Genomic DNA, 11,059 nt, shown 5'->3' with positions numbered 1-11,059 from the left:
CTTCAGTAAGTTTAAGTAACACGACATACAGAAACACATATGACATATAAGCACCAGCATATAAACCCATACATTCATATTATTGCTGCTGCTACTGCTTCTGTTATTGCTAGGTACAACGGCCCAGCTGTGGCTAAAAAAGTCCATTTGTGACCAGCTCTTCTTTCCCCAAAGGAGAAAGGTATACTCTAAAGAAAACAGCTCTGCTCTTTGCAGAGCTTCAATTCCATAAAACACATGCTCCTTGCCTCATGGCCCACCTTTACTAAAAATGTTCAGCAATCTTTTGATTGCTACCCACCTTGTTAGCCCTGCTTCTGCTGTTTCATAATAAACTACAGCCTCTGTGTGAAGATAATGCAAACTCTTAAGCAAGATCAGCAGTACACAATCTTGATGCTATTTGGAGATGCCAAACATGAAACTACTTACTCAGAGGTTTCCATTAAGTTAAGGACTATTCCATTTCCTGGATCACTTGATTTTACTGCTACAGAGTTCTCTAATGTTGCGTTAAGATGCGTGTGACTTTCTACTTAGCTAAACTTATTTATTCTTATAGAAACTGATACCCCATTCCCAAAGACTTGTTTCTGAATGGTTTCTACTAGTTACATTAAAAAGAGAGAAAGTGCAAAAGCTAATACCAAAGCAGTAGAAGTAGTTTAAGATGATCATTTTTTCAATCAATCCTAATAAATCCTTGTTGGGGAGGAGGAAGATGACTGAGGAATATTGAGGGACCTGAGGGAACCATCTGCTTTATGTAGGTGGAATTAGATATGTTAGCAAGTCATTCATTCATTTGCATTTGGTCACTACACAATTTTCTACCTTCTGATAGAATACCAATTTCACTGAAACTGGACTTTTGTGTTTACATAATAGATTTCATACCTTTTTTCAGTTTCAATTTCTTTGAAAATATGCCAACATAAGTAAATAAAGATACATATATCTATGTATGTAGTGCCTCCCTGTCATTCTAAGGAAGGCTATATTTTAAAAAATATTTATTCAAAATACATGGGCAAAAAACTTTTTTGAGTTTCAGAAAAATTCCAGGATTTAATGTTTATTTCATTACCAAGAATGAATCAACCAAATTAACATAAGCACTCCAGCTATCCCTGTCTCATAAGCGTGCACTGGATAATCATGCACTGTATAACCATGTTTCAGCCAGCAATGGATGGTACATATGACAGTGTCCCACAAGATTATGATACCATATTTTCATTGTATATTTTCTATGTTTGGATGCACAAATACCATTGTGTTACAACTGCCTACAATATTAAGTGCAGTAAGATGCTGTATAGGTTTTTAGTCTAGGAGCAATAGTCTATACCATACAGCCTATGTGTGAGGAGACTACACCTTCTAGGTTTATTCAAGTACACTCTATGATGTTCACACAATGGTGAAATCGCCTAAAAACACATTTCTCAGAACTTGTCCCTGTTGTTGTTGTTAGCAATACATGCCAAACATGAACTACTTGCTTAGAAGTTCCCACTATACATCAAATTGCTAGCCTTCCTCATACATTGTAGGTAATAATAATAGATCTTCATTATATCTGTGAAAATCTATACTAATACTTAATATGGCCTTCTTTTCTTCAGTTTTTAGATCTGAGAAACTAATAATGAGGAGCTTCTCATGTCAGCCTCACTCATATACCACCCCCTCAACTTGTTGGAGGGTGCTGAAGATTCAAATCTTGCTCTTCCAAATGAAATACTGCATTTTTTATAATTTCACTCAATTTTGAGAGTAGATTCAGTTTTAAAAAACAAAGATTACTTTCACACTTCCTGGGCTTTTTCTATCCTGCATGAAATTGATCTTCCATGGGGAATTGATAATGGTGGGCCAATACATAGACAGTTACACTAGAACTCAAAATTTTGGTTGGATGGATCATCTGTCATCTCCAACATGGCTACTTACCAGAGGAACCAATATTTTCCGTCTCAACCAATCTAACTAAAAACCATGACTTACTCATTTTTTATCTAAAATTACAACTGACCTCATGTCGAACTTTTTCTCCCATCAGAGTTTCGAATCAGCTTCAGTCAAGTGCTACTTTCCATGCTTTTCAATAACTCATTATAACTCCTGAGGCTTGCAAAAGAAAAACACAATTTCAATACAGTTCTTAAGTAACAAGGAGCCCTAAAACTATAAAGGAGATATGTTATTTGATTTTCTTTTGGCTGATATAGAAGTTAAAAGGTAACTGCAATTTTTACTATCCTAGAGATCTTTTATGATTCTATATAACTAGTCAAATTAATTGCTACATATGATAAAATTTGGGGAAGGTGAGTGTTTTTATTTTTCTTCCCAAAACTTTGCTCTGTGGCTTTCTTCAAATAGTTGTCTTAAGGGTCTGACTAGAATCTCCACTACCTCTTCTGAATTCTAACCAAGCTCCACTTTATCCTAAGCATCCTAAATAAAGCATTATTTTCAGGGCCAGCTTTAGGTATAACCTTGATTCAGGATCAAGGAGGAGATAACTTCCTTCCCTGCCGCCACACACAAACAAAACAAAACAAAACACTTTCTTTTACCTGCTGACTATGGTCTGATACTATTTTCACAGGAATCAAAGTGTCTCATTTTACAGCTAGAAACCAAGAGCAAACACCTGGAAGATTTACACTTCAGTGTATATGAGATTCCATCTAACTGCAAATGATGTTATGGGTGTTGAAAATGTAAGCTGGAGAAGAGAGAATATGGAGGCTGTAATAATGAGGCAGTTGTCAGTGACAGGAGTAGACTTAAAGGAGAAGTTCCAGGGGAAATACAGCCTGGTAGAAAGCGGGCAGAAGGCTGGGAGAGCAGCTAGACTTGTTTTGCTCTATTGAGTAAGGCTCTAATGACAAATAAAATGAAGTCAAGAAGAGGCAAAACTCAAAGGTGGTGGCATTTATACATGTGTATTTGCTTGGCTAAGAGGTTTCTGGAAAGGTGTGAAAATTGGAAGGAAAGGATCCATAACTGTTCATTATGAGGCAATATTTTTGAAGATGGAAGAATCTTGAGGCTAAGCATTTATACTCCAATCAAAGTGTTTGAAATGTGTGTAACAGAGTGTGATACAAACCCATAATGTAGCTAATCAGGGTGTCCTGAAATACACTTATGTTTGCATGTCTAGGATTAAAGTACTGAATAAAAAGTACACTCCAAACTTCACTATCACACTTAGGAGACTCTGACATGCAAGGCACATTAAAAGCATACATTTTACATTTTTTGGGCTTTTGTGTGACACAGTGGTAAGACTTATTCAGAAAGAGAAATCCATGTTATTCAGATTATGAGGAATTTCTAATCACTGTAACAAACCATGCTGCAGAATTGTATCAGTGAAACACCTTAGAACAATGAAGCAATTCCCAATGGAGGAATTCTCTCAATGACCTATCCTAACTGTTCAAGGCTAGTAAGCAAATGAGAAAGAAAATAAAAAAGTTAAATTACAGTTTCTCTGAAAATTAAAAGCAAGGTAAAGTAAAAATCTTAGACACGACAAAACAGTATTTAACAGAAAACATACTACTCATTGGCTACAGAAATGAGTTCAGAAAGAACAATCGTATTATAATAATCTTTTCCCTTTTGGATGAGATTTTGGTTTGGTGGAACAGAGAAACAGCATAGACATTTGATACATCTTGATTTCTAATAAATATTTAAAGCATATTTTAATGACAGTCTCATGAGTGGGTTGTTGACATAACAGTACCATTGGTAAGTCATGGGAGCTTTCACAACCACTGTCGGTGAGTATAAATGACATCACGTGGAATGTCATTTGGCACTTCCTGAGTGAATCTTGACACAAAGCACTGCCAACAGAGCAGCATCTCCAATAATGTATTAGAGGCTCTTCCCTGACTTCAGTGACTGAAGTCAACAATATCAGTGACTTAGTTGAACTCTCAGAAAGCAAGATCTCAGAGGTCAAAATTAGGAATCATGATTTATGCAACAGAAAGAATTTATACTATAGATCACATAATTACAATTCAACATCTCTATGAGCTAGAACACTGGATTAAAATCTATAAGGTGAAATTTAGTAGAAATAAATGATAATTCCTGTATTTTTCATTTAAAAAAAAATGTATGCCTTGAAAGTCTGGCTTGGAAAGAGGTTGTTTTTCACATGGGAAAAAAAAAAAACTTAATGTGAGCCAGCATCAAGCAATGTGAGTCAGCCCCCAAACAACTCGTAGAACATCAATCCACCTTTAAAAGAATAGCGTCGAGAGCATGAGGTTAATAGTTTCTTGACTTCTAGGCTGAACAGTTTGTGTCTGGAATACTGTATTTTATTTTTTTAGCAGCATATCTTAAAGAAGACATTGACAAATTGTGAAGTATTCAGTGGTGATTGGAGCAACTTGGACACCATGGTAACTGAAAAGCAATAGATTCGTGTGGATAAGATAAAACAAAGACCATCACAGAGATTTAGAAATATATAATTGAAGACTTTTTCCTACAGAAATGAGATAATACATTTGTTTTCAGTTTAAAAAATGACAAAAGCAGCCTCAATAAGGGAAAAGACTTCCAATCCATCTTAGAAATACTTATTTAAATAACTTGCACAGTGATACAGGTTTTCCTTTGCATTACAGTAGGTCTGAGAAAGGTTTATCACTGAACACAGGCAGTAATTAAGACATGGAATGATTCAAAGGAGAGAATATAGATTAAGAAGACAATATTACTGAGGATGAAATCTTGACTTGAGGTTGTTGACAATCCAATGCGATTGAGACAGAAAATAGTATCATTTCTTGGAAGCCAAATGAGGAAGCTAAGAAGGAATAAAACGGCCAACAGCATTCCACTAAAGAGAGATCAAATAAGATAAGAACAGAAAAGCAGCCTTTGGATTTGACAGACATGTCATTGGTGATCTTAGTGATTTTAGTCACATTGTGAGGACAGAAGCCAAAGTGTAAATGATTGTGGGACAATGAGAAGTGACCAAACGTAGCAGGGACTGAAGGTTATTTCTTCCAAAATGTTATCTGAAGGGGTCCAGAGGAAGGGAAATGGGGACAATGTTATGAACTAAATGTTTGTACCCCCCAAAACTCATGTTGAGGCCCTGTCCCCCAATGTGATAGTTCTTGAAGATGAGGCCTCTAGGAGATAATTAGGGTTAGATTAGGTTATGAGGGTGGGGCCCTCATGATGGAATTAGTGGCCTTATGAGGAGATAAAGAGAAATAAATCACTTGCTCTCTCTGCCATGTGAGGACACATCAAGAAGGTGGCCATCTATAAGGCAGAAAGAAAGCCTCCATCAGTAACCAACCATGCTGGCACCCTGTTCTCAGACTTCCAACATTCAAACTGTGAGAACAAATTTCTGTTATTTAAACCATCCAATCTATAATATTTTACTATGGCAGGCTAAGCTAATATAGGCAATAACCAAAAAATGGTATTCTGAACCAAGGGAAAAGGGAAAAGCTTTACAGCATTTTTTTTTTTTTGAGATGGAGTTTCACTCTTGTTTCCCAGGCTGCAGTGCAATGGTGTGATCTCAGCTCACTGCAACCTCTGCCTCCTGGCTTCAAGCAATTCTCTTGCCTCAGCCTCTGGAATAGCTGGGATTACAGGCATATGCCACCATGCCCAGCTAATTTTGTATTTTTAGTAGAGAAAGGGTTTCTCCTTGTTGGTTAGGCTGATCTTGTACTCCCAATCTCAGGTGATCCTCATGTCTTGGCCTTCCAAAGTGCTGGGATTAAAGGCATGAGCCACTGTGCCCAGCCAGGAAAAGCTTTTAGATTTAATTCTTTTAGGGTAGGCAATACTGAGTCTATTTCTAGGATGGGAAGAGGATGTGAATGAAAAAAGAAAAGCTTAAGAGACAGAAGAAAGGATGAATAATTAATGGAGAAAAACTCCCAAGGAAGCAGTAGGAAGTAGGACTGAGGGCATGATGCAGGGATTGGTTGGGGTGGGGGGGAGCAGGGGAGGGATAGCCTGGGGAGAAATGCCAAATGTGTGTGAAGGGGAGGAAGGCAGCAAAACACACTGCCATGTGTGTACCTATGCAACTATCTTGCATGTTCTGCATATGTACCCCAAAACCTAAAGTGCAATTAAAAAAAAAAAAAAGAAAAGAAAAATACACATTGGGTATGTATGAAACAGAGTTTCAGAACCACCAGGCATGACTGATTGAGGAAATGTTTAGTATTTTGCATACAGGCAGTGTTGGAAGAGAATAAACTGCCAGGTTGGAGAAGGATGGAGTCCACAAAACAATCAGGAGCTATACTTGTTTACAACAAACCCTCCAGAAATTACCTTCCTTCAATTAGAGAAACCTTAACTCATTTCAGTTAAGGTTTCTTTAATTGTACGAAAATAATTTCTGGAGGGTTTGTAGTAACCAGTATAGGGATAATGGAGAACATTTTATTTTCATTGTAGCTATAAGGTAAAAAGACACAATGACAAAAAAAAAGCTTAAACAACTGCTTCTAAGTGCAGTTAGCAAAAGCTAGGACATATATGCCTATAATAGTCAATGAAAATAAATAACATATTACTGAACACAACAGCCAAAAGTATGTACTAGATTTCCACCATAAATTTGAATGTCAGAAAATTTTTCAATGCAGAGAATAATTTCACCTCTCTTGCGGTTACTAAATGTCCAATATATAAGATATAAACTTGTATTTCAGTATTGGGTTCTTTTTAAAGCACACTTAATATTTTCTGGGCTTGATTAGTTTCTAATGATGACCATTATTAATACAATTTAACCCTGACTTTTCCTGCTACTATAGCTTAGGGAATATTATATACTCCCTAAGTAATATCTGACAAGTCTCAAGTACACAGATAGTATGCTATCAAGTTTCACTGCCAGTTAGCATTTGCCCAGGAAGTAATAAATGCAAGAATCAAAGCATGACTGTTTTGTAGTCTCATCTATATATAATATAAATAGCCCGATTACAGATTATTATCTAATCAGCCTGATTTGCAAACGGAGGAAGTTTTAAGACACTGCTGTCTACTGCAATGGCCACAAATTGCATAGGCATTTTATGAACTGTGAAAGGAGACAAGAGAAAATGTCTTAATGTGCCATCCCCAGCTATATCAGTAAACTGTTGAGGATGATTTGAAATCATAATTAAGTGATTGTTCTAAAGCATTACACTGTAAAATACAGCTTTTAGAATAGTGAGGCTTGTTCAAAGGGGCAGAATTGAGGCATGGCTGTGGCATCTAACAGATGAAGGCTGGTATGAAACTAGTGTATTTAGTAGACTACTTCTGTTAGTGGCCAAGAGCCTACTGGAAATCACTAAGTATTCATCACCTTGGGGTTTAACCCAAGCCTGGTTTAAACAGTACAGTTATAAAGGCTTTAGTGAAATTAAATGACTTTCAGAGTCCTTGAAATTCTCCATTTAAGGGAGGTCAGACAATTATATTATTAAGTTAATTATTTTTTTCCTGCAGATTTTTATTATTAAAAGTTACTTTCAACAGAAAAATTCAATTCATTGATTCTTTTTATATCTCACTTGAGTGTACATATTTGGAAGATAAATTTTATGAGAATATTATCTATAGGGCCTCTATTACCCTAACATCAAGAAAAAGTAACCTTGACTGAATTAAATTAAAAGAATATGCTTTCATTGTTAAATCTCTATTTGGTCTATTTCTCTAAATCTCAAACATTTTTATCTGTTTTCCCCTCACTGAAGTGTATGATTAATTTTGATGTGGCAGTTATTGTCTAGCAATACACACTAAGGTGACATATCTTATGTTTTCACTGGCAAGACAAACATAAACAAGCACGATCCCAAGCCTGATGATCCCATGGATCAGAACTTTGGAGTCTTAATGTTTACTCATGATCTTTCACAGGCTTCTATTTATGTATGTGCCACGAATGCCAAGTTTACCTATTTGGAATCTCTGAATAAAGCATATTGACTTACAGAAAATAATTGAGAGTAAGCATACTAGGTTGGTGCCCTCGTATTCTAACTGTTAATCATTAGAACAAGCAACTGTTTTATTTTATTTTTTGAAGTTTTTTTATTGCATTTTAGGTTTTGGGGTACATGTGAAGAACATGCAAGATTGTTGCATAGGTACACACATGGCAGTGTGATTTGCTGCCTTTCTCCCCATCACCTATATCTGGCATTTCTCCCCATGCTGTCTCTCCCCAACTCCCCATCCCCCACTGTCCCTCCCCTATTTTCCCCCAACAGACCCCAGTGTGTGATGCTCCCCTCCCTGTGTCCATGTGTTCTCATTGTTCAACACCCACCTATGAGTGAGAACATGTGATGTTTGATTTTCTGTTCTTGTGTCAGTTTGCTGAGAATGATAGTTTTCAGGTTCATCCATGTCCCTACAAAGGACATAAACTCATCATTTTTTATGGCTGCATAGTATTCCATGGTGAATATGTGCCACATTTTCCCTCTTCAGTCTATCATCAGTGGGTATTTGGGTTGGTTCCAGGTCTTTGCTATTGTAAACAGTGCGGCAGTGACCATTCGTGTGCATGTGTCCTTATAGTAGAATGATTTATAATCCTTTGGATATATACCCAGTAATGGGATTGCTGGGTCAAAGGGAATTTCTATTTCTAGGTCCTTGAGGAATGGCCACACTGTCTTCGACAATGGTTGAACTAATTTACACTCCCACCAACAGTGTAAAAGTGTTCCTATTTTACCACATCTTGTCCAGCATCTGTTGTCTCCAGATTTTTTAATGATTGCCATTCTAACTGGAATGAGATGGTATCTCAATGTAGTTTTGATTTGCATCTCTCTAATAACCAATGATGATGAGCATTTTTTCATGTTTGTTGGCCTCATGTATGTCTTCTTTTGTAAAGTGTCTGTTCATATCCCTTGCCCACTTTTGAATGGGCTTGTTTGTTTTCTTCTTGTAAATCTGTTTGAGTTCTTTGTAGATTCTGGATATCAGTCCTTTGACAGATGGGTAGATTACAAAAATTTTTTCCCATTCTGTTGGTTGCCGATTCACTCTAATGACTGGTTCTTTTGCTGTGCAGAAGCTTTGGAGTTTGATTAGGTCCCATTTGTCTATTTTGGCTTTTGATGCCAATACTTTTGGTGTTTTGGTCATGAAGTCCTTGGCTATGCCTATGTCCTGAATGGTTTTGCCTAGAATTTCTTTTTATATTTTGCCTAGGGTTTTTATAGTGTTAGGTCTTATGTTTAGGTCTTTAATCCATCTGGAGTTAGTTTTAGTGAAAGGGGTCAGGAAGGGGTCCAGTTTCTGCTTTCTGCACATGGCTAGCCAGTTTTCCCAACACCATTTATTAAACAGGGAATTCTTTCCCCATCGCTTGTTTTTGTGAGGGTTGTCAAAGATCGGATGGTTGTAGATGTGCGGTGTTGCCTCCGAGGCCTCTGTTCTGTTCCATTGGTCTATATCTCTGTTTTGGTACCAGTACCATGCTGTTTTGATTACTGTAGCCTTGTAGTATAGTTTGAAGTCTGGCAGTGTGATGCTCCTGCTTTGTTCTTTTTGCTTAGAATTGACTTGGCTATGCGGGCTCTCTTTTGGTTCCATATGAAGTTTAAGGTGTTTTTTTCCAGTTCTGTGAAGAAGGTCATTGGTAGCTTGATGGGGATAGCATTGAATCTGTAAATTACTTTCGGCAGTTTGGCCATTTTCACAATATTGATTCTTCCTAACCATCAGCATGGAGTATTTCTCCATCTGTTTGTGTCCTCTCTTATTTCATTGAGCAGTGGTTTATAGTTCTCCTTGAAGAGGTCCTTTATGTTCCTTGTTAGTTGTATTCCTAGGTATTTTGTTCTCTTTGTAACAATTGTGAATGGCAGTTCATTCTTTATTTGGTTCTCTTTAAGTCTGTTATTAGTGTATAGGAATGCTTGTGATTGTTGCATATTGATTTTGTATCCTGAGACTTTGTTGAAGTTGTTCATCAGTTTCAGGAGATTCTGGGCTTGAGACGATGGGGTCTTCTATATATACAATCATGTCATCTGCAAATAGAGACAATTTGCCTTCCTCCTTTCCTATCTGAATACCCTTTATTTCTTTTTCTTGTCTGATTGCTCTGGCTAGAACTTCCAATACTATATTGAATAGGGGTGGTGAGAGAGGGCATCCTTGTCTAGTGCCAGATTTAAAAGGAAATGCTTCCAGTTTTTGCCCATTCAGTATGATATTGGCTGTTGGTTTGTCATAAATAACTTTTATTATTTTGAGATACATTCCATCATTACCTAGTTTATTGAGGGTTTTTAGCATAAAGGGCTGTTGAATTTTGTTAAAGGCCTTCTCTGCATCAAGATAATCATGTGGTTTTTGTCTTCGGTTCTGTTTATGTGGTGAATTACATTTATAGACGTGTGTATGTTGAACCAGCCTTGCAACTCTGGGATGAAGCCTACTTGATTATGGTGGAGAAGCTTTTTGATGTACTGTTGCAATTGGTTTGCTAGTATTTTACTGAAGATTTTTGCATCTATGTTTATCATGGATATTGGCCTGAAGTTTTCTTTTCTTGCTGAGTCTCTGTCAGGTTTTGGATGATGGTGGTCACATAAAATGATTTGGGAAGGATTCCCTCTCTTTGGATTGTTTGGAATAGTTTCAGAAGGGATGGTACCAGCTCCTCTTTGTATGTCTGGTAGAATTCGGCTGTGAACCCATCTGGACCTGGGCTTTTTTTGTGTGGTAGGCTATTAATTGCTGCCTCAACTTTGGCCCTTGTTACTGGTGTATTCAGGGTTTCAACCTCTTCCTGGCTTAGGCTTGGGAGGATGCAAGTGTCCAGGAATTTATCCATGTCTTCCAGGTTTACTAGTTTATGTGCACAGAGTTGTTAGTAATAATCTCTGATGATGGTTTGTATTTCTGTGGAATCTGTGGTGATATCCCCTTTATCATTTTTTATTGCATCTATTTGATTATTCTCTCTTTTCTTTTTTCTTAATCTGGCTAGTGGTCT

At 37.0% G+C, this 11,059-nt stretch overlaps 1 long non-coding RNA gene across 1 annotated transcript in view; it reads right to left on the bottom strand.

Moving 5' to 3' along the window:
- Positions 1–1,999: 1,999 nt before the first annotated feature.
- Positions 2,000–11,059, bottom strand: part of LOC144578388 (uncharacterized) — a 72,004-nt gene continuing 62,944 nt past the window's right edge. The window contains exon 3 of the long non-coding RNA XR_013524062.1: positions 2,000–2,133. This is a non-coding gene — a long non-coding RNA (uncharacterized LOC144578388). The remainder of the gene's footprint in view (positions 2,134–11,059) is intronic.

This window comes from Callithrix jacchus, chromosome 11 (assembly GCF_049354715.1).
Source record: "Callithrix jacchus isolate 240 chromosome 11, calJac240_pri, whole genome shotgun sequence".
NCBI lineage: Eukaryota > Metazoa > Chordata > Mammalia > Primates > Cebidae > Callithrix > Callithrix jacchus.
Note: the sequence above shows the minus strand (reverse complement) of the source record. Positions and strands in the feature narration are given on the sequence as shown.